We start from the raw sequence: 26,444 nt of genomic DNA, 5'->3' as shown, positions 1-26,444 counted from the left end.
GGAGAGGGGAGAAAGGGGAGAGGAGAAAGAGAGAGAGCGAGAGACTCAGGAATGTGAAGTTCTTGTAGCAGACGTGAATTCATAAATGAGTTCCAGAAGTGGCTGGACCCACATTGGTTTCAGAGCAGATATTTGCTGTATGCAAGTCCGGTCTCAGATAGAAGCCCAGCCAGTTGGGGGACAGCCTGCTAGCTCAGGCCGGAGCAGGAGCAGAGGCTTACTTGTCTGAAAGAACCTGATAGACTTGAATGTGGCACCTAGCTTTCACCAGACATCAGCCCTGCAACCTGGGGAAACCACTGAACTTCATGCCTTGGGTTTTGTCATCCGTCAAATGGGAATTACATCAGCGACTTTGTATGTGTGTGTATAAGAATCCGAATTTATGATGAGCTAGATTTGTTAAGAGCCTCTAGGTCTCATGGTTTGCCTTGTTTAGGATCTGCAGATGGTGGTTGGTTTAACAGTCACAGTTTAGTGGTTAAGAATGTCATTTCGGGTCATTTGGTATGAGTTCTAATTCATGCTTGGTGAAGCCTGTGTCCACGTCTGTGAATATATGTGATAATCCATTTCTTAGACTTGTGAGGGTGCAAGAAAAGATGGCTCTTCCATGTAAAAGGCTTCCTTCCCCACTGTGCCTAACAGACTAACAATCACTTTCAGCTGTCAGAGAGACAGGTGTCTGTAAGACCGGACACTTGACTTCTTAGACTAAATTAAACTCAGATGTTTTAAAAGAAGCTGGGTACACCTGTTTTCTTGCTTATTTGTTTTGGTGGTACCATGAACTCAGTCATGAGATTGCTGGACTTGGTGTTTTACTACTTAGCCTTTCCTCCAACCAGCTTTTTTTTGACTGGTTATTTTACAGATAGAGTCCTGTGAACTTACTTTTTAGCCTGGGCTGGCTTTGAACTGTCATCTTCTAAATCTCAGCCTCCAGAATAGCTAAAATTATAGGCGTCATCCACAGGCATGCACCAGAGAGTTCTACGTGAATTTGAGTGTGTTCACAAGCATATTACATTCTCCACATCTCCCTGGAGAGAGGCATGCTTTATGATAGACAAACCACTATATAGAAGATGTTTATAATATACATGTTGGCTTTTAAAATCCAAAACAGATTCTAAAGCAAGAAATGCATTTTACATGCTCCTTGGATTCAATTTCTTTATAGCCTAGAGGCTACTTTGATTTCCAGGGGTTTCTTTCATTTCTGAGAACATAGAGATTTGAATTTAGGCAATTTCCACTGATCTTGAGAAAACTATTCACCCAAAGTGGCTAAAGGATAACACTTCTATTTTTTGAGAAGGAGAATTAACCTGTATCACTGCATTCTAATAACAACTAGTATGCATCTAGCTGTGCAACTGAGCAGTTGGCAATCAGTTTTAAAAACAAGCTCAAAGCCTCCTCACCCTGCCCCTGGGGTAAGAAAGTAGACTTGCAGGACTTGAGAACATTGGATTGCCCTCAGACTTGGGGAGGGGGCTTGCCCCAGTCAATGCATCCTTTCTTCTCTCCCTAGCTCCATTCACCCCTCCTTGAACATGTATATGGGATGTTCTTGGCTAGACTAGTATCTCCTTTAATGTAGAACAATGAATCACATGAATTTTAGAATTTGTTTATGTTAATTCATTATAAATAAGGGCAAGGACTGTGTCTTCTCACAGTAGATGATTAGATTGGATAATAAAGACTTCATTGGCTGTAAAGGTCTAATGAAATGCAAAATTAAAATGAATGTTTTTACTAAAATTTTTACTCTTTTTTTTTTACTAAAAAGGGTATAATTAGTGATTAGTACTGTTTTAAAATAGGAGAAGCATTGGCCAAGTGTTTTGTTTTTACAAAGCAGTTTGAGTAGTAATGGAGTTTTTCTGTTAATCTTGTAGCTTGGGTTACTGAGTGTCTTCTGTATGTTTCTGTGAATTGTCATACCCCTTTCTAAGTTGGGATCAGTGCTCAACCTTTTATCTTTTGATGTTTGCATCTCGACAAAAGTTTCTTACGAGCAAAGTTTGGGCCAATGTCAAATTCCTTAGGACACCTTGATTTTTTTTCATGCCTACTACTTTATTCATGTATGGCCACATGTTTGCCTCTGTTGAGTTCCTTTCTCACCAGTGGCTCTGCCAGCAATTCCCTAACCACCTGTTGCTCTGTAGTTCAACGTCTCATTTATATTTCACACTTAAAGTTACTGCTTTTTTATCCCTCTGGCTTGTTTTCATGTTTGTTGCAAAGTTCCTCTTTGGATGACTGCTTTTTGTAAAATGTCACTTTGGTTTAGCCCTGTAGACAAACAGGTAAAATAGGCACACATTTGCTATCTATGAATAAGCTAATAAAAAGAGCTCTTTAACCAATTATCTGTAGCGCTGGGAAGACCTGACAAGGTTAGAGGTCATGATTCACATGTGTGGTTGAGTAGTAATTGGTGAATATGAACGTTTGATCTACCGTGAGTGAAAATTTTAACTTAAATTTGAATTGTGTTGTGGGGTCTGGTGTTACTTCATTAAGTCATGGTGATGGAAAGTTCTGCAGATTGGAACCATCAAATAAAAATTTGTAAGTTGCTCAATGATAATGAAGGAAGTTTTGCATTCCTATGGAGCTCAGTTTTGTGGTCTCCTTTGCCCTCTCCTATCTTCCTTTTCTTCCCGCCCCTCTGTTTCTAAAGTGTATGAAATAACTGTGAAAGCATACCTTTTGAAATCTGGCTTTGAACAAGTCAGTGAACTCAGAGACTCCATGGAAAAAGTCAGTGAACTCTGTAGCTGACATCTGTAACCCTAGCTTGTTAGGAGGTTAAGACCTGGAGGACTGAGGTTGGAAGCTAGCCTGAACAGAAATGTTTGACTCCCATTTCTATTTAACCGGCAAAATGCTGGATTGGAGCTGTAGCTTAGATGGTGAGGGCAAAGGAGACCACAAAAATGAGTTCCATATGAATGCACCAGACTTGAGCAAGAAATCCAAGTGAGAGCACAAAGCTCTGAGATGAAACCTCCATACTGACACACACACACACACACACACACACACACACACACACACACACACACACACACACACACTATGCTGTACAGATTCATGCAGAGGCAGTGCTGAGCGTCCTTAGGCTTCCAGGGGTGTGTGGGAGTTGGGAGTTCCTCACTTCTCCTGGATAAGGAATCAATATCTGACAGAGGAGATGGCTTGACTACTGGACTTCTCTAAACCAGTGGGGAAAAGGGTCTTACATGAGACAAACCGACTCAGTCCTCTCTTTTTTTCCCCACCACTGTCCTAAAATTTAGCTTAAAAGAGAAAGATAATGCTAAATTTACCCTTTGATCTTGCAGAATTTACATGCCAAAGTGGGCTACAAATCCTATAGACATAGCATGTGGTTGTTAGTGGTTCTGATGGACATGGGTTCATGGAACCTGTCACTTCCTGCTTCTAGAAGTGAACGTCCTACGTTATTTAACCGAGCATTTGCTGGGCCTCACAGGCCCATCATTTTTGTACCTGAAGATTATAGTAATTACTCTCTATGGCTCTTCAGTGTCTTGAAGATGAAGAATGCAGTGCATTTAAAGTAATGTCTGTGTAGACTAAAAGCTTGGGGTACAAAGAGTTGGCTTACTCATAATTCAGGTAGATGTGGCTCTTTTTTTAAAAGCAAAATTGTGTTTATTTAGAAGCTTTCAGAAAGTCAAAACAGCCACAACTTTTTTTTTCTTTTGCAATTAGAGTGATATTCACTTAACATAACAATTATTTTGTGTAAGCTACATCTTTGGCTTAAAAAAAAGAAAAACCCTAGCAAACCACTTATAACTTGTGCTGTGCACCAAGAATTTGCAAGAAAAGACAATGTGTATTTTAAAAACAGTTTACACAGCCTTACATTTCTGTTTCCTTTAAAAGGAATTGTGCAAGTGATTTAAATGCATGATACACGAGGAAAAAGAAAACCAGTAGAATCAACTTTCTCATTGGTGTCAACTTCCTTTTCTGCTTTCCTCAAGGCTAGCACTCTACCACTTGAGCCACAGCACTGCTTCTGGCTTTTCTGTGTATGTGGTACTGAGTGCACGCTAGGCAAGCATTCTACCACTAGGCCAACCTCCCTGTCCCTCTTCCTTCTCTTCTTCCCTCTCTTCCTTCTCTTCTTTCTTTCCATCTTTTCAGCCTGGACAACTCTTCAGCTGCATCTGGTTTTACTATAGCTTTGTGGACATGAATATTTTATTATTATTTTTTGGGGGGTGTCATGGGGCTTAGACTCTGGGCCTGAGCAATGTCCGTGAGCTCTTCAGCTCAAGGCTATAACCTTACCCTTGAGCCAAGCCCCACTTGCCATTTTCTAGAGGTTAAATGGAGATAAGAGCTTCAGGCTCTTTTGTGCCTGGGCTGGCTTTGAACCTTGATCCTCAGATCTTAGCCTCCTTAGTAGCTAGGATTACAGGCATGGGGCATTGAGCACTTCTTAGACTGAGAAGTTGATGTAAGCATGTGGGTGCTGCTGCTTGAGCTCTTCCTGCATAAAGAAAGAATATGTATCATATTTTGCCTCTTAGCTTCTTAGGGTCTCCTTGGCCCATGTTTAATTGTTTTTGCTCAGGACGGGGAAGTTGTCCAGGTCTTTCTCTGGAGAGCTCAATGTACTGAGCTCTCACAATGCTATCATAATGTCATTCTTTTCATTAAGATTGTTCTGACCATAGTCTATAGAGTTCTGATTGCAGTGTCAGAGTGTAATAGATGGAAATTAAGGGAAGTCACCTATCTAGTCTGTGGAGACAAAGACTAAGAGCATCTTATGGGTCTTCACTGGATGAATCTGCGTTCTTTTCTGTGTCTGTAGAATCAGTTTGTGATACCAACTCTTGAGGAACACTTCCTGTGGTGGGGTGGTGAGATGCCTTTTCATAGCTTTCAGGATCCAGGCCCACAGGACTCGTAGTGGCCAGGCCTTTCTTCATTCTGTGCTAATGGAGATAGTTCACCCATAATGAATGGCTGTTTCAGGACCTTTCCTCTAAGCTGCACCTGTCACAGTATGTCCCCAGCTCTGTGCTCACACTTGGAGACTTTCCAAGAAAGTGGCTAAAAGTCACTGTGCTACTTTCAATTACTGTGGTAGGATAATTAAGGAAATGAACTTTATTTAAAAAAATTACTTTAGCCACAAGTAATGCTCATGCCTGTCAACACAAGGCCATGTGCGACTACCACCACCATCTCCAAATAAAAGGAAAGGAGGAGAGGAATGGAAGAAAGGAGGAAGGGAAAAGAGAAGGAAATACTTATTTTGGCATATATAGAGGTTTTCCTCCATGTTCTTGGCTCCTATGTTTTAGGAAAGGAGCATCGTGGTAGCGCTTTGTTGCTTACCACATGTCAGCCAGGAAAAATCAAGCAGTGAAGGACAACTATAAACCAAAAATAAATACCATCCAAAAGTATGGCTTATTCCTCCAACCAGATCCTATTTCCTCATAGCCCATTAAGTATGAGTTCATCAGTACATTAACCCACTGAAAAAGTTTTATGCCCTCATGATTCAATCATCTTTCAACCATGCTACCAACTAAGGACTAAACTTTCAACAATTGGTGGGTGGCAGGATTCTTTTTGGAAATAAATTCTTTTAGAATCAATTCTTTTAAAAATAAATTCTTTTAGAAATAAATTATGATTAAGTTTAACTGATACGTGGGCTGTGGCTTCCAGTGGAGTAGTAGGGTGAGGGGAATTCAGATTCAATAGTTCTGGAGTAGATCAGAGGCACCCACCTTGGAAGTTTCCCAGATGAGGTTTGGGTGAGGTTAAGAACTACTGGTAGAGTGCCAGCTTTGGATGGCATTTTAAATCAAGAACTTGGGGCACTGAGTCCAATACAGGGACCAAACAAAGATACCCAAAAGAACTTTATTCCTCATTCCTTTTATTCCAGCCCTATGTTACCTCAGCAATTTCTTAATTATATGGATTCAGCGCAAAGAATGGTCTAACTCGCCCCTGGGCTCCCTGACTTCCTTTGCTGTCTCTCAGTCCACTCTGTAATTTGTCACAGTTACCTTGTTGAAATGAAAGTTGCATTGCCACGATTCCAAGCTCCTAGCCACCAAGAACCATTCCTTGTTTCCTGAGCATGGGCTCTTCACACTTTCATGCACTTTCCTCCTGTTACCACATCTTTGCTAGCTGTGCTACATGTTTTTGGTCTGTCCTGGGGCTTGAACTTAGGTCTTGAGCATTGTCCTTGAGCTTTCTCAAGATTAGCACCCTACGACTTGAGCCAGAGCACAATTCTAGCTTTTTCTGTGTATGTGGTACTGAGGAATCAAACCCAAGGCTTCGTGCATGCTAGGCAAGCACTCTACCACCATGCCACACTACTAGCCCATAGTCTGGACTTAAACCTTGTATATCCCCAGAGTGAGTTGCCCTTCATGCGGTACCTTAAAGCATTGTCAAACAATTTGTTTTATTGGAAATAAATTGCTTATGAGTGGTCTGTCCTTCCAAAGATATGTGCTGCACATGTGTCTAGACTTTCTTGAAGCAGATGGATCACTGGAAGGGGTGGATTGGTAGATATGAGGGAGAACCTGACTTCACTCTGGCATTACAAACTAAACAGAACATCACAACTGATTCCTGCCTGATTCCAAAGGGGGAGCTCATGGGGTAGCCTAACTTATTCTTCAAAGCCTAACTGCCACAACACTGGGTTCACTCTTTGTAGCATAGAAGTGATGATATATCATCCCTAGAAAGGGTGTTTCTCCAAAGCAAAGCAGCCAAAGGTATTTTTTTTTCTCCCCATGTTTGATAGGCAGACACTGCAATCAGCTGTTGTGATAGCTATAATCAATTAGCTTGTGGGATGTTTTTCTCCATCTGCACTAATTGAGCAGTTGCTGCTGTTTTTATTTTTGTTTTGCCCCCTCCTTCTCATTCTCCCACTCCCTTACTGTCAAACCATGTAACAAAGCCCGCTGTTCCTTTTTGTCTAGCATCTTTTTTTGAGGATGTAGTGCTTACCCATTCGGCTGCAGGCAGATTTGTTTATACACAAATTTCTAGGAGTTCTGTTTATTTCAAAACTACGTTTACTACTGCAAAAGTGGGGAAAAAAGTTTAAATCATCTAGACTGGAATTATTTCTATGTGAAATGGCAGAGAACTGCTTTTTCACAGTGTGCATTGGTGTTGATCCTGTTTGGGACAAATCATGGCCCTTTGTTGCTTCAAGGGGGAAAAACTGTCTAGGATGTTTTAATGTTGAAAACTGCACTGTACTTACTTGAAAAAAATAGGGGCTTCATTTCACTGAAGTATCAGCGTGAGTGGAAGATGTAGTGAAATCAAGAGAAGAGAGGTGTTGAGTAACGGAAAATATTTAAGCTTCTTTTGAAGCCGAGATTTTTCAAAGCACAATAGGGGATTTTTTTTTTATAGGTAGCCTACAGACAGGGTTGGCAGAGTATTTTGAGTTTGGCAAGCATTTCAATAACACTTGCATAAACCTACACAATTTTAAAGCCTAAACTAGAGCCAAAAGGAAAGAAAGACCTAGAACCTGCCTTCTGCTAGACTATAAGGAACTTATACCAAAATAGACTTTTTAAGGAGCCAAGCCCAAAGCTTGAAAGATGCTGATGGAAGACAAGTTTATGTGGTGGGTCAACAAGAAAGACATGGGATAGGAGAAAGAAAACATTTCTTCCTCCAAACTTCCTGCTCCAGAGAAACCATCCCTTGACCTCTGGCTATTAAGGTTTCTATTTTCAAAATGGGCATAGTCCATGAAAATAAGTGAATTCTTTCTCAGGGATACATTTTCAAGAAAATTAGATTTGGAACACATTATGCACACTAAATCACAAGCTATTATATAGTTCTTATATTAAAATGATGCACAGCCATCTCCTGAATCCACAGGGGACTGCGTGTAGGATAGCTCACAGACACAGACATCAATGGATGCTTAGATCCCTATGCAAAACAGCAGTGTTTTCATATAGCAAATGTGAGGCCTCCTGTGTCTTTTAGGTTTGGTTTTAGCTTTTACTAAGATAGTATAATGTTTCAGCACATGCAAACAGTGTACATTAATCAAATTCACCTTCTTAATTTCCACCCCTTCTCTTTCTCATCCCAACCTCTAGTCATCATTATTGTACATCCAGGTCCATTATTTTTAAAGCTTCCACATGTGAGAAAGGACATGTGGCACTTATCTTCCTGTATCTAACATGATGTCCTCTGGTTCATCAGTTTTGCTGACAGCCATTCTTCATGATTGAAGAATATTTCTGTGTGTGTGCGTGTGTGCGTGCGTGTGTGTGCGCGCGCGCGTGTGTGTGCATGTGTATTCACCAGGTCTTCATGTATCCAGTCATCATTAATGAGCATCCGGGTTGATTCCATATCTTAGCTATTATCAATGTGCTGCAGTAAACACAGGCATGCAGTGATCTCTTTGCTACACTGATTTTAATTTTTTTGGACCTACAACCAAAGTGATATATATGACAGGTTGTGTGTATGTGCATGTGCTTGCAATAGTCCTGGGACTTGAATTTAGAGCCTAAGGCTAACACTCTACCACTTGAGCCACAGCTCTACTTCTAGGTCTTTGGTGCTTAATAGGTAAAAAAGAATCTCTTGGACTTTCCTGCCTGGGCTGGCTTCAAACCATGACCGTTAGATCTCAGCCTTCTGAGTAATTAGAATTATACGTACGAGCCACTAGCTAATAATGTATTTTTACAGTTTTAAGGTACCTCCATACTATTTTCTATATATTTCTAAACACCTCTGTCATTTAACAATACTTACTGCAACATAAAGGCTTTGTAAGTAGTTGCTATGCTAAACTGTTTAAGGAATATTGACAAGGAAAACATCTGTACACATTTAATTCAGTTTTAATAGTCTTCATATTTACAGTTCAAGTTTTGTTGGCTCCATAGAAACAACCCAGGGATGTGCAGATAACTATGTCTAAGACACTGCCTATCGAGTTATAGGTGAATATTTATCACTGCTTCCCTATGCAACTTACTGAGGGCCCCTGACTTTCTTGTATAGAGAAAATCATTGAGTAACTGAGACTCTACTGAGTGAGTTGGGGAAGATGGGCCCTTGCACCAGTGACCCCAAACCCCAGGACTCGCTGCCCGGGCTACTTGCAGTCAGTTTTAATGACTCTTCATTTTTGTCTCCGTGCTTGGGGATTTGACTATGGATTTGTTAACATGTACTTTTCTTGGGTTTAAAATCACGAAATTGTACACTCCAACTTCTGGAGATGGAACTTTGTGGAGTAGTAAAATGCACTCAGCAGATCATTAAGAAGACCTGGCACTATACTTTGGTAGAACTCAAAGCATAACATCCAGCCTCACTGGGCTTAGAATCTGGTTAGGAGGTAACTGCAATATAATGGCATCAATACTTTGTGGGCTTTCTGGACTGCTAAAGGGGAAAAAAACCCTCACTGAGATGAGATAAACAAAGAAATGTCAAAGCTGAGCTGTGAAACACTGAGAAGTCAGCCCTGGCTGGGGAGGAAAAAAAGAATGATGGGTAGAAAGAACTAGAAATGGCAATGGTTGCACTACTTGGACCTTAGATGAGTGTTTGGTGGGGCCTGGAATGTTCAAGAGGGCCCAGATCACAGAAGGATTTTATGCCCAGTTGGATTGTGAATTTTTTTATTTTATTTTATTTATTCTGTAGACAGTAATTTTTTTCAGTGATTTTTAAGCAAGAAAGAGAAAGGAATTACAAAAAAAAACATTTCCATGGACAGAATGAGTAAGAGGGAGGACACTTATTTAAAAAGATAGAAATGGCATTACCGAGGCCAAATGCAAGCCTCAGCTGGCTATGCTGTCATCTTCAGAGTGCAGTTTATAAAATCACACTCACACTCAAACTCCTCCCCAGCTCTTTGGGTACCGCAAGGGGAGGACATCATTTTTAGGTTCTATTTCATTTATACCACTTTATTGTCACACATTCATTCTATTAGAAATTTCTTGGGATGTTAGGGTGTCACATAAGGTCACCAACTTGAAAGGAACTCTGCAGGCAAACTTCACTTCTGCACAGAGGTATATAATACCTGGCAAGCAGGCAGGCTGCTCTCTTTCCATCCCTCACCCAGCAGGCCCCGCCCCTCTGCTCACCTTGACTGAACTCATGGTCAGAGGCTGCAAAAGGATGTGGCTTAATTAACAGGATGCAATGGAAATGCTTCGTAAAGTGCTCCAAAAAATTGTACATTTTAGTTACATATAAGGGCCAAGCTACCTTGCCAAAGCAGGAACCCTTCAGAAAAACAATTCCCTCAAGATTAGCAGAAAAGAAGCAAACTACTTTGACAGAAAGATTTTTCTCACAGTCAAAGAGTGCTTTGGGGGATTTGTTGTTGTTATTCTTTGGGTTTTGGTAGGTAACCCAGTCCTACCTCAGCCTCCCAAGAGCTGGAATTACAGTCATGAACCACCACACTTAGCTTAGGTTCTTTAACTCATTTTTTTTTTTGGTTATTATAAAGTGATGTACAGAGAGGCTACAGTGAACACAAGTCAAATCGTGCATTTCTTTTTGAACAATGCCACCTTTTCCTTTTCTCCCAATGTTTTCCACCCAAAAGCTGTATTGTTCATTTTCAACATAGTGTCTAGTGAGTAACACGGATGGATTTGTTCACCTTTGCCCATCCATTTCTGTGTCATTTCCAAAGGACTCCCCTGATAACTATTGTTGGTTGAACTTACTGTTTTATTGCTGCCTTAATATTTTTATTCCTTCCTGCTCTTTTCTTTCCTTCCTTCCTTCCTTCCTTCCTTCCTTCCTTCCTTCCTTCCTTCCTTCCTTCCTTCCTTCCTTTCTTCCCTGCCTGCCTGCCTGCCTGCCTGCCTGCCTGCCTCTTCTTTTCTTCTTTCTTTCTTGTCCCGGAGCTTGAACTTAAGGCCTGGGTACTGTCCCTAAGATTCGTTTTGCTCAAGGATAGTGCTCGACCATTTGAGTGCACAGGACACTTCCAGTTTTTTCTGAGTATAGTTTGTTGGAGATAAGAGTCTCATGACTTTCCTGCCTGGGCTGGCTTTGAACTACTCTCCTCAGATCTCAGCCTCCTGAATATCTTAGATTATAGGCATGAGCCACCCGCTTACTATATCAGTTTTTCAAATGAAAAAAAAAAGTAGATACTAATACTAAAGAAGTCAATTACCATGTACAGTGTTTGACCCACTGCATTATCTCTTATAAAATGAGCAAATAAATGTTTGAGGTCAGCCTTATCATTTATCTATCATACCATCTTACTTGTTAAAAATTAACCTGATAATTTACTTATCTCTGAAATGGATGTGCGGTCTACTATATAGAAGTAGGTGACTACTCAAGGCGATTATGAATATGAAAAGTGAGCTGTGTTAATTATCTTCTCACACTGCCTTTTTATGCCATTTTTTCTTACCATTTTCTGTGCATCTGTCTTATTCTATCTTCCTTTTAAATGGTGCTTTATTTATTTCTCTTCTTTTTGCCTCTTTTGTGAAACGAATTCTTACTAAATATCCTGATCTGGCCTCAGACTCAATCGTCCTGCCTCCACCTCCTGCACAGCGAGATGGCAGGAGTATATACCTCTACCCTCGGCTCATCTTCCCATGATTTTAAATGGACATTTTTTTAGTATTTGCATAGTTACTTTTACATTTCTTGTTTAAACTTGTATTTTTAGTATTTATATAGTTATATTTGTGTTTCCTGTCTGTAAGCAACCATTTTTTCTGTTGTGTTAAACTGCTTAGAAATCAGGTTGCTTTGTACGGGTGACCTTCCATAGATAAGCATCTTACTAGACGTGCACGACATTGACCTCAGCGTATATTTGCAGGACCACGCTGGCAACGTCCTCTATACACCTGATCATCTAAAGATGCATCATCCATTCAATGCCATATTCAAAAGACATCTGTGTTCCAAGCTAAGACTCACTTCATCCTGGCACCATCTAGAATGTTCTGCAAGTACAATGTGTCCTGGTCAGAAAAAAGGCATAGGTTCAAATGGTGCTAGTGCCACCTTACAGAGGAGAGTTTTCAAAAATGTATTCATCCCTCATTTTAAAAGCATATTTCCAAAGGCCTATTTTAATGATCAGAACTGGAATACTCCCCTGTGAAACTGCATTCCTCATGCCCTTCATTCTTTTGATTTGTTAAATAACCCCCTGGTCCAGTGTTCAAGGCTCCCAGGGCTTGCCTTCCATCACTTTGCTCTTCTTCGATTTATCGTGTGAGGAGGGGAGCTCTACATTTACTGGTTTTTTTTTTCCCAGGCTTCTCCCCAAAAATTTGTTCTCATGCCTCTCTCCAAGTGGTTATCGCTGCGGATTCCTCTATTCCAAAAATGTGTCCTTGAAACTGTACCCATTCAAGCTGCAATGTAGTATCTATTCTGTCTGACTGGTAAGAATTGAAGTTGTTTTCTACTGAGGTAGTGTGACTTAGGGTAGAATTGAATCCTGACCTAAAATACTCTTCCCTGAGGTTCATATTCTTCCCTAGGAATGAGATCTTTGACCACTCTTTAGCTGATGATTTTTGTCACTAAACGATAAAGGACTGACAGAGAAGGCATGGGACAGACACCATCATGGAAGATTATCTGCCTAACATATTACATTATCATTCTTCTTATGTATTCATTCCATTTTCAATTACTAGACATGTAACAATAAATTTATAAATGTGGAATACACATCTTCTCAGCCAGGGCTTCTTCCATATGTACATGAGTCACCTGCCAAAGGCTGCTGCAGCAAAGGGTGTGCTTCTGTGCTTTGATTTGATTTTGTGTTTGGGTTTTTGCACTCAGGGTCTTGTCCTGTTGCTTCGCTTTTTCATTCAAAGTTGGCACCTGACCACTTGAGCCACACCTCCACTTGGAGATAATCTCCTAGACTTGTGCTGATTGGTTTTGAATTGTGATCCTCAGGTCTCAAGAGTAGCTGAAAAGCATGAACCACCCATGCCAACTAGCTTCTGTGATTTTTTTTGCCAGTTCTGGGGCTTGAACTCAGGGCCTGGGCATCATTCTTGGATACTTTTTGCTCAAAGCTAATGCTCTGCCACTTGAGCCACAGCATCACTTGCAGCTTTTACTCTGTAGGTGGTACTGAGGAATTGAACCCAGGCTTTGTGCATGCTAGGCAAGCACTCTACCACTAGGCCACATTCCCGGCCCCAATTTTTTTTTTTAAAGAAGCTTTCCCAGCAGCTATTTTGCCCACAAAGCACCCATTGATTACTTTTGCACAAAGCAGAGCAGAGGAAATGCTTGTGCTCTTCGGGGCACGCTCTGACTAAAGTCTAGACACAGTATTTACATGGCCACTTGAACACAATATCCAATTATGTTTTTCAGCCTATAACTTTCCTCTGCATTGCAAACCTGGCTAGCTGGGTACTTATCTTGGTCACACATAGATATTAGTCAGCCCGGGGTGTCAAGTGCAATTAGTTCAGAATAAATATAAAATTTACCAGGAAATTTGTGGAGCGCCCACAAGGTGAACTTGATCTGCACCCAGCTGCCTGCTGCAGGATCACAGTGAAGTGACTCACGTGGTAGCAAGTCGCAGGCATCGTCTCATTACCTGAGAAGACCTCCTTTTATTCTTCTGGCAAATGATGCCACAGAGGCATCCAATGGGGAAGAAACTCTGGAGACCAGTTCTCTGCCCAAATTTCAGCAATACAGTGCCTCTACTGACCAGATTAGAGTAGTCTTAGCATACAGAAATGCTGACACACATATGCCATCCTTAAGTCTTACCCTAACAGTTTATCTGTGATATGTGTGGATATGCTAGTACTGGGGCTTAAACTCAGAACGGCTGATACTCTAACTACAGCTCCACTTTTGAGATTTTTCAGTGGTTAATTGGTGAGTCTCACAGACTTTCCTGCCTGGGTTGACTTTGAAGTACAATTTGCAATTCTCAGATCACAACCTCCATGTGTTTGCAAGGATATATATATATATATATATATATATATATATTCTGTTTTTGAATTTATATGGCACTTTGAATGTTCAGTAACTGTGAGGCCCTGGTTTTCCAGTCAGGCAAACTCAGGTTCTAGCTATGTTGTCTTGTAAGGCATTTCACCTTCACATCAGGTTTCCTATTTTTCAAAAGAGGCTGACAGAAGAAATGAGATAGCCCATGCTGTTTAGTGCAGACAGTCATATACAGGTAATGGTTGTGTAAATATTAGTTATACTTATTAGTATTACAAATAGTTATTACCATGTATTACTCTGACTTTATTAATATCACATTTCCGTTTCATCTTGTTTCTTGTGTTCTGGCAATTTTAGTTTCATTTCTGTGTTATATCCACAAGGCCCGTCAACTCTCAGTCACTTTGGGGCGGGGGGTGAGTACACATAGAAAATTTAGATACAAGGTGAAATTCTGAATGTTTTTGTGGCCTAACTACAGAAATGCTCTTGTACCAGTTCTTAGTTTTGATTATGCCATCCATTCCCACAAATAGGAATATATTATATGAATTGAGTGTTAAATGGCTTCTGGCTAACCTGTTTATCCTTTCAAGTGTTCCTCCTCTGTGCTCCTAAAAAAGTATCCATCCTATCACTTACTGTGATCCAGGTGTTATCAGTTTTCTGTGTCTTGTTGAATAGAAGAAAATTGCTGTGAAAATTGAACCTAGGTTAACTCTGCAGATTTTTGCGTGTTGAACAAATGAGCCCCCAGTGTTGCCTCACCCCATTTTTTCTCTATTTCACTTTCATGAGCCTGTGACCTTTCTCCAAAATCATTCTCAGAGGGCCCCTGGTCAATAGAGACCAATGGATAAACAGGCTGATCTAAAATAGCGGAGTAAAAGCTATGGAAAACTTGGGAAAAGTGAATGTTAGGGTGATTTTTAAACTATCCTTTCAGTGCCCTACCTATTGAAGTTCAGAACCTTTCTCCTATCACTTATCTAAGGTCAGGGATCATGGATATATTCCAAATGATTTTTAGGAAATTGAATCCAGATGCATCTGCTCCCTAGAACTGTGTCAATAGTTTATGTGAAGAGGGAAAGTTCACCTTTGGAAGTAAAAGCCAAGAAAATTACGTAACCTGAAGTTCCCTGCAGTAAACAAAACCTGCAGATGCTGGAGGAGCTAAATTAAACTTCTGACTTTGCCTCTCCACCGCTAAGCATTATGGGTAATCTAAAGCCTATTACTAACACCAGGGTAGTAATTGTAATAATTCCCCATGAAACACCGTATTCATCTTGCAGCCAGTGTGATTTAAAAGTCTGTCCAGATTAGCTGGCCAGCAAGGAAGCTGAAGTTGAGCTGAACTTTTACAATGTGGTTTGCTGCTTAATGAGCCATCTCATTAAAAAAAGAAAAAGTCTTTTGCAAAATTTGACCGTAGGTAATTTTATTTCAGAAATCCTTTTTTTTTTAATCTCATGAAGATTTATTTTCTTAAGGAATTTCAGAGCCAAGATTGGGATGGAAGGTGGGGCTAAGACAAGAAATATTTTACCTACTTAATGAGGAAGAGGGGAATAGACAGTGATTGAGTACCACATGGCATGTGCCCTGTTTATATTCTTTTAATAAATTAGGGGAAAGTTTTGGAAATGGCCACCAGCAACCTCTTATTAGACATGATGAAAATAAGACTTCAACACGAAGTCATTTGTCTAGGCTTGCTCAGTTAGTAGGTAGCTGAGCTGTGGTCATGATCCAAAGGAATCTTGGATATTGACCTACCACTCAATTTGTCTCTCAGAACTAGGTTCCAAAATCCATTTGAAAAATGGCTTTGGGTTGGGAGTTCGGCTTAGCGGTAGAGTTCTTGCCTAGCATGCATGAAGACCCAGGTTTAATTCCTTGATACCACATACATAGGAAAAACCTGGAAGTGGTGCTGTGGCTCAAATGGTAAAGTGCTAGTCTTGAGAAAAGCCCAAGGACAGTGTTCAGGCTCTGAGTTCAAGCCCCAGGACTGGCAAAAAAAAAAGGCTCTAAAATAGTTCCTTAAATCAAACTCATGGCTCATACCTAATCAGGAGTGGGAGATTGGAGGATTATGGTTCAAAGCCAGCTAGAGCAGGAAAGTATGTTGAACTCTAATTTTCAGTTAACCACCAGAAAGTCCTAAGTTGAGATGAGGCTTAAGTGGCGAGTAACAGCTAAGGGACAGCACCCAACCCTGAATTCAAGCCTCAGTACTTTCAAATAAATAAAAGATCCTTCAGTCTTCAAAATCTAAGCTTAGGTTGTAATAAAATTGTATTACGACTTTAAACACATATTTGATCTGTGGAATAAAAGCAGAGACATTTTTGATCATCAAACACAAGTATTTGTGAATACATAATGCCATAATTTAAAAGGAATCTGTAATCAAATTAACTTGAAAACAGTCTCCAGATTGCTAGCCTTGTTCCATGGCTTCACACCTTTCATGGGTTATATAACTATCTTCCAGTTTACAGTCAGAGCTTGAGCTGCTGATGTTTTCTCCCTGTCAGATGTTAATTGGGAATTCATCATGCCCCTGTTTATTTTCAGGCTGTGGCCCAGTGATTTCTGCCTTAGTAATGTGGCTTGCTGTTTCATTTTGTCCTATAGATACTAAGCATCAGCGAGGTGTTACCTACCACCTCTATAGTTGATGATTTGTGCTCTTAGAGTTTGTCCCACAAAAAGTCTAGTTTGTAAAGATCTCCGGGTCTAGATCAGGAACTTCAGATACTAGGGGGAATAAAAACCCAAAAACAGGAAAAGTATAAAATTTCTAATAATGGTAATAACCGGTCTTTATTAGTACCAGGCACATGTTTGCAAACATTTGTATATGCATCTTAACAATATTCATAAGTTTCCTGGGATACAATACAATTAGAATCATACCACCTTACCAATAAGCATATAGCTTAAAAAGATTATTGCATAGTTTGTTCAAGATCCTAAAACTACTAAGTATCAAAGGTAGACCTTCCAGTAGCTATAAGACAGGCAGCTCCTGGCTCTTCATACTAAAGGGAGTCTCAAGAACTTCACATCCCTCGCTACCTTCAAACAGGGATGTCAACAATCCATCATAGCCTCTCTGGAAGCTAGAAATACGAGTGTGAATGGTGACTGGATCAAAGGCGACACCATGCTTTGCCCTCTGAAAAATTCCATTCTGTTGGGGTCGATGAAGATTGATTTATGATTAGATATGGGTTTTGCTCTCAAGACACAGTTTCTGCCCTCAGTGAACTCACATTCTGGTCAAAGACAGAAATAAAGAAAGGAATTCCAATGGACAACTGATATCTTCTGTCTTGTCATCGAGGAGACATTTATCTAGCTGCAGGTACTTGCAGGGGAACTTGCTGTCCCCTCACACATGTGGTTCTTCCTAGAGACCCTTGCCAAATGGTCACCCAGCTATATCTTTAATGTACCCTGCACTGTCTGTAGTACCATTTGCAAGTACTTGGCACCTTGAGTAACCTGGCATGTAACTGGAATCTAAGAAATACTCTTGAATGAATTTTAAGTGAAAATTTTGTTGGCTTTAAGCTTTTTAGTTGACGTTCTATTTGTTTGTACAATGACTATAAAAAATCTACCTCATACCCATTACCCTCCCCCCCACCCCACCCCCACTTTGTTTTCCCCTCTTCCCTATCAAATTTCAAATAATTAATGCACCTTCTGTCTGGCAAATATCATGTAACCCTTTTATTAATTACAATAAAAAAAGAAAAAGAAAAAATACCTGATTTGCTTGCATTAGACATATTTTTCAACAACCATATATAATAAGCTTTCACACAAAAACAATTTGTTGTCAGAGGATCTGTAAATCTTTTTATTATTTAATGGTGGTTCTAGGGCTTGCATTCAGGACTTGGACACTGTCCCTGAGCTTTTCTGCTCAAGGCTAGTGCACTACCTATTGAGCCAAAGCCCCCCACCCCCTTCCAGCTTTTTCTGAGTAGTTAGAAATAAGTCTCATGGATTTTTCTGTGAGGTCTAGCTTATAGCCACAATCCTCAAATCTCAGCCTCCTGACTAGCTAGGATTTTAGGCCTGACTCCTGGCTGTAAAACTTCTAATGCCATACTTAAAAAATAACCCACAACAATAAAATAAATCAGTGAAAGAATTATGAATATTTCTACTTTATTTTACCAACATAGGATTTTTTTCTTTTAGATTTATATTGTATTAAAAACACATTCAAAGTATAAAAAGTAGATAAAAATGTTAGAAGTATAAAAAGGTTCAGATTTAGAAGGGATTAAACTTCAGTGTGAATGAATTAACATTTCAGTGACTTAAAGATTTCATATTTACCTACTGAATTACACCTTTAAAAACCCTGAAAAACAAAAACAAACTGCTGGGTACTGATGACTCATGCCCATAATCTTGGCTACTGAAGAGGCATGGGCCTGGTAGATCACATACAGTGATAGGCCAGGCATAGAATATGAATATATCTCCAGTTATCCAGCAAAAAACTAAGCTAGAGGCATGGCTCAAATGGTACAGTGCTAGTCATGAGCAAGCAAACCGAGCTAGCTCAAAGCCCCAAGTTCAATGTTCAGTACGAGCAAACAAAATGAAACAAAAATAAAAACAAAATAAATATCTTACATATTTATTGTTGGAACTTTGTAAAAATATTGATGCATAAGTAAAAGAGATAAAACAAATTTTTGATCTGCTACTCAGTTACTCCTGACTTTTCCTTTTATCTTACTTTATTTCAGTCCTATATCTTTGCATTAAATAGGCTGGGTAGATTAGATTGTACATACAGCTTCCATTCTTGATTTGCTTCAGTGGCATTGTGGCACAATTATTTTACAGTGACATTTAAAATATGTTGCAAAATGTTTGTATTTTTGCTTTGCTTTTTAAGACCAGGTCTGTTTTTCCCAAGCTAGTCTCAAACTCAGTTTCCTGCCTCAGCCTCTTGAGTGATGAGATTAAAGATGTGTATCACCTGTAAATCAGATACAACAATATTTGTAATCTTGCAGAGTTTCTCATGTGTTCCTGCATAGTCTTCCATATCTCACTGCTAAAGCTTCACTTAGGAAAGTGTATACTTTAAATTATGAGTGGACTGTTTAAATTATAAAACATAGAAGAAACTTGGCCACTCTTTTTCTCTATCATATAAATTGGAACCATCTTTTCTTCCTTTCCACTTAACTATGTTTTATGACGATTTTTCTCATTGAGTGTGTGTGTGTGTGAGTGTGAGCGAGAGAGAGAGAGAGAGACAGAGAGAGAGAGAGATAGAGACAGAGAGACAGAAAGAGAGACAGAGGGAACAAAAAAGACAAACTTCAGGTTATGTAGAATTCTATTATATGGCTGTAATGCTACTCACTGAGTCAGTTTACCATTATTACATTTTAAGGTTATTCCTTGTTTTATTGTTTTTCTGTTTTTTTGGTGGTTTTTTTTGTTTTGTTTTTTAGGGTTTTTTGTTTGTTTGTTTTTTGCCAGTCCTGGGGTTTGAACCCACGGCCTAAGCACTGTCCTGGACGCCTTTTCTTCAAGGCTAGTACTCTATCACTTGAGCCACAGCACCACTTCTGGCTTTTTCTGTGTATGTGGTTCTGGGGAATTGAACCCAGGGCTTCACACATGCTAGGCGAGCACATCAGCACTAGGCCACATTCCTAGCCCCTATTTCCTTGTTTTTATCAGTAAAAATAGCATTGTTGGAATTAGCGTAGGGATATTTTTATTCATATATTTTTATTATAATAAAAAGGTTACATTATATTTGCCAGATAGAAGGTGCATTCCTAACAAACATTGATACCCTTTCTCATGTCTTGGTCCCTATTCCCCTTCCCCACACCCCCGCCCCTCATCTGTTTTCCTCCCTTCCCTATCCTATTTCAAATAAACAAATATGCATATATACAATTTATCAGATAACCAGGTGAAATACTGTAACAATATGAGACAACCAAGAGACAACAAAAGAGATGAAAGATAACATAGTACATTAGGGATAACAATCACTCATTATATGGCTTTTGTTTCTATATCCCGGAGGTCCTTTTATTTAGTATCATTCTATATGGCCTTATGTATCTAGGTTTTGTTCTATTATAAATCTCTGCTAGGAGAGTCCAAGGTTTCTACTAATTAAGACAAATGAGGGAAACCATTGAGCCTATGTTCCTTTGAGTCTGGCTTACTTCACTTAATATGATTTTTTCTAAGTCTTTCCATTTGCTTACAAATGGGACAATATCATTCTTTCTGACAGCAACATAGAATTCCATTGTGTATAAACACCACATCTTGTTGATCCACTCATCAACTGAGGGACATCTAGGTTTGTTCCATATCTTTGCTATGGTAAATAGTGCTGCAATGAACATCATTGTGCTAGTGGATTTAGTATGCTCTTGTTTCTGGACGGTTGGGTAAATGCCAAGTAGTGAAATTGCTGGGTCATAGGGGAGCTCTATGATATAACCATTGTATGGTTAATGAAGATCATCTCTCTGTAGGCTTTCTAGTTACAGATTGCTTATTTCAAATAACCATATTTTATATGTACCATTCTATTATTTCAAGTAACCATATTTTATAAGCACCATTCTATTAAAGCGTGTGTATCTGTACACATGTACTCTGGTGCTTTAATGCTTCCTGCTCTTAGATGCCATTTTCTACTCAAGACTAGTGCTCTAGCACTTATTGGCTCTACAATTCCAGTTTTGCATTTTTTGCCAGCTAGTTGGAAATAAGCTCCACAAATTTGTCTGCCCAAGTTGACGTCAAATCTCAATCCTCAAATCTCAGTATCTTCAGAGGCAAGTATAGGCATGAGGTAATAGCATGTGGCTCCATTCTATGAATATGTGATATTAAATGTTTACAAGGGTAAGGAGGGTAGCATGATGGTAGAGTGCTTGCCTAGCATGCACAAAACTCTAGGTTCAATTCCTTGTTACTACATACACAGAAAAAATGTTGTTGTGGCTTGAAGTGTTAGAGTGCTAGAGTTGAAAAACTCAAGGACAATGCCCAGGCCTTTTAGTTCAAGCCACAGGACTAGCAAAAGAAAAAAGAAAGAAAAAAAACATTTATAATTTACTTAGGTTGATAAAGTTGCACCAGGGTACTAGTAGCTCATGAATATACAGTATTTGTAGCTACTCAGGTGGCTGAGATCTGAGCATCTTGGTTCAAAGCCAGCCTGGAAAAGAAAATCTGTGAAACTCTTATCACAAAAAAAGCTGGAAGTGGAACTGTGCCTCAAAAGGTAGAGCACTAACTTTGAGAAAAAAAAATCAAGGCCAACACTCAGGCCCTGGAGTTAAAGCCCCAGGACCAGCATAATGAATGAATAAAAGATGAATAAATAAATGTCTTATTTTGTTTCCTTGCCACTATTTATGTATTTAATCTTCAGGATTATAGTCAAGATTATAGGACCTTGCTGATATGTTAAGACAGTCCTTCATATCCATTATATGTGATCATTATTGTAAGTACATTTCTGGTATACTCAGGTAATGAGCTTTTACCAGTTAAAGATACTGGGTTTAAAGGAACGGACATGTAGGTTTCTGAGGGCCATAGGCGACATTGAATCTTGTCTGTGGGGTGCTTACACAGCATGATGTACCATACAGATAATGTATTTTCCCCACTAAGACAAGATTAATGCATCACTGATAGTGCATTTGGGAAGGACTGTTCATTCCTTATGAAAAGCATATTTGCTTTTCTTCTATTACCTCTTCTAAGAATGTTTGTATGAATTACAGTGGGGAGTCGGGGGGGAGGATTACTTTATTTAGCTAATCTAATCTGTTAGCATCTCTTTCTGCCACAGGTCTAGAAACCTAAAGTAACTTGAAACTTCTAAACATTAATGCTTTAGTTGACCTTGATTGATCCATGAAAGTCAGCCTAGGACCCAGACATCCCGGGGTCTCATTGTGACACATAGGGATTCAAACTATCCCAGAGTCTAGCCCTGTACGCACATAGTCAGCTAGCAATGCAGGATAGTCTAGCTTCCCTAACACTGCTCACCCCCAACTTCCTTTATTGTTCTCCTCAGAGGCTGCCACACCTGTTTACCTGCAATGACAGTCACCACTCATGGACTGTGTCATTCATGACAATAGAACTTTAGAGCTATGTGATGAACACAGTGTTCCACGGGATAGGTAAGATTCTATCATCTGATGAGAAGAATCACAAAAGTAAAAACAAAGTTCAGGAGTACATCATTGTGAAGTAAAGACAGTTGCAATTATATACGCTAGATGTCCATTTTACTAAACCCATTTGTGTGTATGTGTGTACGTACATGTATGTACATGCACATATGCATACACACCCACTTGAACTGGGTGTTGAACCAAGGGCCTGGGCACTGACATGTAACTTTATATCTCAAGGATAACACTGTACCACCTGAACTACAGCTGCAATTTCAGCTTTTGGGTTTTTGTTTTTGTTTTTGTTTGTGTTTTGTTTTTTTGCCAGTTGTAGGGACTGAACTCGGGGCCTTAGCACTGTCCTTTGGCTTTCCTCAAGGCTGGCAATCTACCACTTGAACCACAGCACCACTTGTGGCTTTTCTATGTATGTGGTACTGAGAAATCAAACCTGGGTCTTCGTGCATGCTAGGCAAGCACTCTACTTCTAGGCCACACTCCTGACCCACTGCTAGCAGGCGAAATAGTCTCATGAACTTTGCTGGCCAGGCTGCCTTCCAACTGATCCTCAGAGCTCATCTTTTTGAATAGCTAGGACTATACATGTCAGTGCTTCATACTTCACACCTCATTTCTTTTTCTTTTTCTTTCTTTTTTTTTTTTTTGACAAGTCTTGGAGCTTGAATTCAGTGCCTGAGCACTGTCCTTGGTCTTTCTCAAGGCTAGAGCTCTACCACTTGAGCCACCATACCACTTCCAGTTTTTCTATGATTGTGGTACCAAGGAATCAAACCCAGGTCTTCATACATGCTAGGCAAATACTCTACCACTAGGACAAACTCCTGGCCCCTATACCTTCTTTTTTTTGTTTTTATTCTTTTTAAACAAGGTTATAAACCATGACTGACCTACTGGAATGAACTATGTGCTTAAGAGGAGGTAGGTTAAATTAAAAAAAAGTGTTGACGTCATTTTTCAAGTCAGCACTGAGTTTGCAAAGGTGGGAAACTCCTGGCGAGATCAGGCATGAAACTCTTTTTCAGCCATACCTTATACAGCTGAAAAAGTACAAAATTATCCTTTTCCCATAATAATGTGGGGTATCTCCAGGACATTCCCCTGGCGGGGCAGCCCCAACCATGTCATGTCTCAACTTCTCATTAAAGAAACTGTCTTCTCAAACTTACTAAATTGGAGCAACTTGTTTGTGTCTGCAACTCTGTGGGATGTGGCTCCAGGCCGTGCGCTCTGACCTGCCTTCAGATTGGAGTACTTATTCCCTAGGACCAAGCCATCCTAGATAAGTGGAACCTTCCATCAGACCTGGTGATCCCAGCTGGTGCTTTTGTCCTACTCCAGTGTATGTACACATTTCTTCCTCTTAAGGATCAGTTCCTCTTGTACACCTTCTGCATCCTTGTCACCAGCAACCACTTCCTCTTTATGCCTGGTAAACTTAACCTTGACTTGGTTCACAACCCTAGTGCTATACTGCTAGATTTTGCTATTCTCTTCCTACTAGGCTGTGTGCATAGTCTGTGTCCTATTCTTCATCAAACCCAAAGGTCAGCCTCATACAATCCATAAGTGTTGATTTAGTGATGGTTGGATGAATGGATGAAAAGCTAGATGATAAACATCAGACAGAATATTTACCAAGGATCTACTATAACCAAAAAAATTCTTGCAAGCATCTTAAATATGTGACCTGTTTTGATCGCCATAACATCCTTTTTTTTTTTTTTTTTTGGCCAGTCCTGATCTTGAGCTCAGGGCCTGAACACTGTCCTTGGACTTTCTCAAGGCTAGTACTCTACTCCTTGAGCCTTAGCACCACTTCTGGCTTTTTTCTATGTATGTGGTACCGAGGAATCGAACTCAGTTCTTAATACATGCTAGGCAAGCACTCTACCACTAGGCCAAACTCCTGGCCTTCCATAACATCCTTGTAAGAGTTACATTTATCCCATTTTACCAGTGGAAAAGCAGAAGTTCAGCAAGGCCAAGTAACTTGCCCAGTGTTATTCAACAAATGATTGAAAGCTTAGGAACCTGAAATCTTAGGATTGCAGTTCAAAGCCATCCCAGGCAAAATAGTCTGTGAGACTCTTATCTCCAGATAACCAGCTAAAAACCCAGAAATGAAAGTATGGTTCAAGTGGTAGAGCACCAGCCCTTTCTTTTTTCATTTTTTTATTGAAAGATTTTTTAATATATTTTTATTGTAATTAATAAAAGGGTTACATGATATTTGCCAGATAGAAGGTGCATTAATTCACATACATTGATACCCTTTCACATGTCTTGGTCCCCATTACCCTCCCCTCCACCCACCACCCACTCCTGGTATTGGTTTTCCCCCCTTCCCTATCAAGTTTCAGATAACCAAATACAAATAAATTCAATATATCAGATAAAGTGAGATACTGTAACAATATGAGATACTGAAAGATTTTATTAACAATGCTTTTTACATCATATGTCATATGTCATGTTTATCAAACAAGTATTCAAGAAGGGAATCTCTATATGCAATCACAGGCACATAAATTTTAGAACATAATTAAAATTAAGCTGAGAGTTTGTATGTCATAGATACATACCGATCTATATAATATATCAATATGTCTGTAGAGTATATATCCCATCACAGATTTTTATGACTATGTAGTTACGTTTATATCGCTAAGACCATGTCAATAACCTTGAGTACCCAAATATTGAGTCATTGTTCTTGTACTGTTTGGATCTAGTATCCACATACCAAGGAGACCATGCGCCTTTTGTTTCTCTGGTCTTGACTTAACCTGACTCAATATGATTCGCTCTAGTTTCATCCGCTTCCCAGCAAATGCCATTATTTTATCTTGTCTGTTGGCTATGTAGAATTTCATTGTATGTATGTTTTCTGAGATGAATTTAACCATACATAAAAATATGGCAGCTCAGGGATGCCTGCTGCTTGCTCCCTTCATAGAACATACTTAAAGAAGCATCTAACAGAGCTCAGAGATTGTGGTGTATGCTACTTCCGCAAGAAAATAACCAGAATGGTTGTTTTGTTTTGTTTTCTTAAAAAAAAATGTATGTTTTAATATTAAAAGGACTAAGTAAAGCAGGCAATATTACAGCGATTGTTTGGGTTGCAATATCTTAAAAGTCATGATTGTGATTTTTCTACCTTTTGTATCTCATTATTAAATCTTTATTTTTGATTCAGATTGAGCAAAAGATGTAGATTATTTGGTTTTTTACTATATAAAACATTTCTATTCATAGTGAAGTTTTTGCTCATTATTCTTGTTCCATTGTGGCATTTTCAATTATCCCACAAAAAGGAATGCTTTGAGGCTTTTTATGAAGCAGAGTAGAAGGAAAGGGCATTTCAATGACATCTGTCATCGTATTTTTTTTCTGAGGCATTTTCATTTCTAAATAAGTTCCACCTGTTGGAAACATGGCTGAGTCTGGCTGTGTGGAATTGTAGTTCTGCCTGCTGTGACTGAGTTCCTGGGCCCACTGTATCTGTATGTTAGGGTGCTTACACAAATGGGATTATATATATGAGATCTTGTGTGTGTGGCGGGGTATCTGGGTGATGTGTCCTGTATGATATGTTCTGTACAATTTTTTTCTTGTCATACATTCCAGAGATCTTTTATATTATGTAACCAAAAGACTCTTCTTTCAAACATGAGAGGGTAAATTGTGCCATCATTTTATTTTCTTTTTCCTTGTCACAGTCCTGGGAATCAAACCCAGGACCTCATAAATGTTAGACCAGTGTTTTACCACTGAGTTACATCTCCAGCCTTGTACTGTCATTTTCTTAGTGATTCAGATGAAACCAGTTTAGAGATTATCATTCATGAAAAGCAAGAAGAAGAAAGGGAATTCATTTATGACCCCTAATTTGGGCCCAAGAGGCCCAGAAATCTGACAAAGGCAAAAGGTCCCAGCAACACCACCACCAATACTATACACATGCATTTGTACTTGCATAGGCGCACACATGCATGTGCTTACACAAAACACACACACACAGAGATCAGTAGCCCTCTTGTTCTGTTTCCTTTCAGACCTTCTCATAAGGCCCTACTCTGTGTCTTATAAAGCCTGTTTAGATCAAAGCCTATTGATATG

General features: G+C 39.5%; 1 protein-coding gene across 22 annotated transcripts in view; it reads left to right on the top strand.

Moving 5' to 3' along the window:
• Positions 1-26,444, top strand: part of Dlg2 (discs large MAGUK scaffold protein 2) — a 1,918,473-nt gene that overhangs the window by 1,663,196 nt on the left and 228,833 nt on the right. The window lies entirely within an intron of this gene.

Source organism: Megascapheus bottae, chromosome 16 (genome assembly GCF_031878675.1).
Source record: "Megascapheus bottae isolate mThoBot1 chromosome 16, mThoBot2.hap1, whole genome shotgun sequence".
NCBI lineage: Eukaryota > Metazoa > Chordata > Mammalia > Rodentia > Geomyidae > Megascapheus > Megascapheus bottae.
Note: the sequence above shows the minus strand (reverse complement) of the source record. Positions and strands in the feature narration are given on the sequence as shown.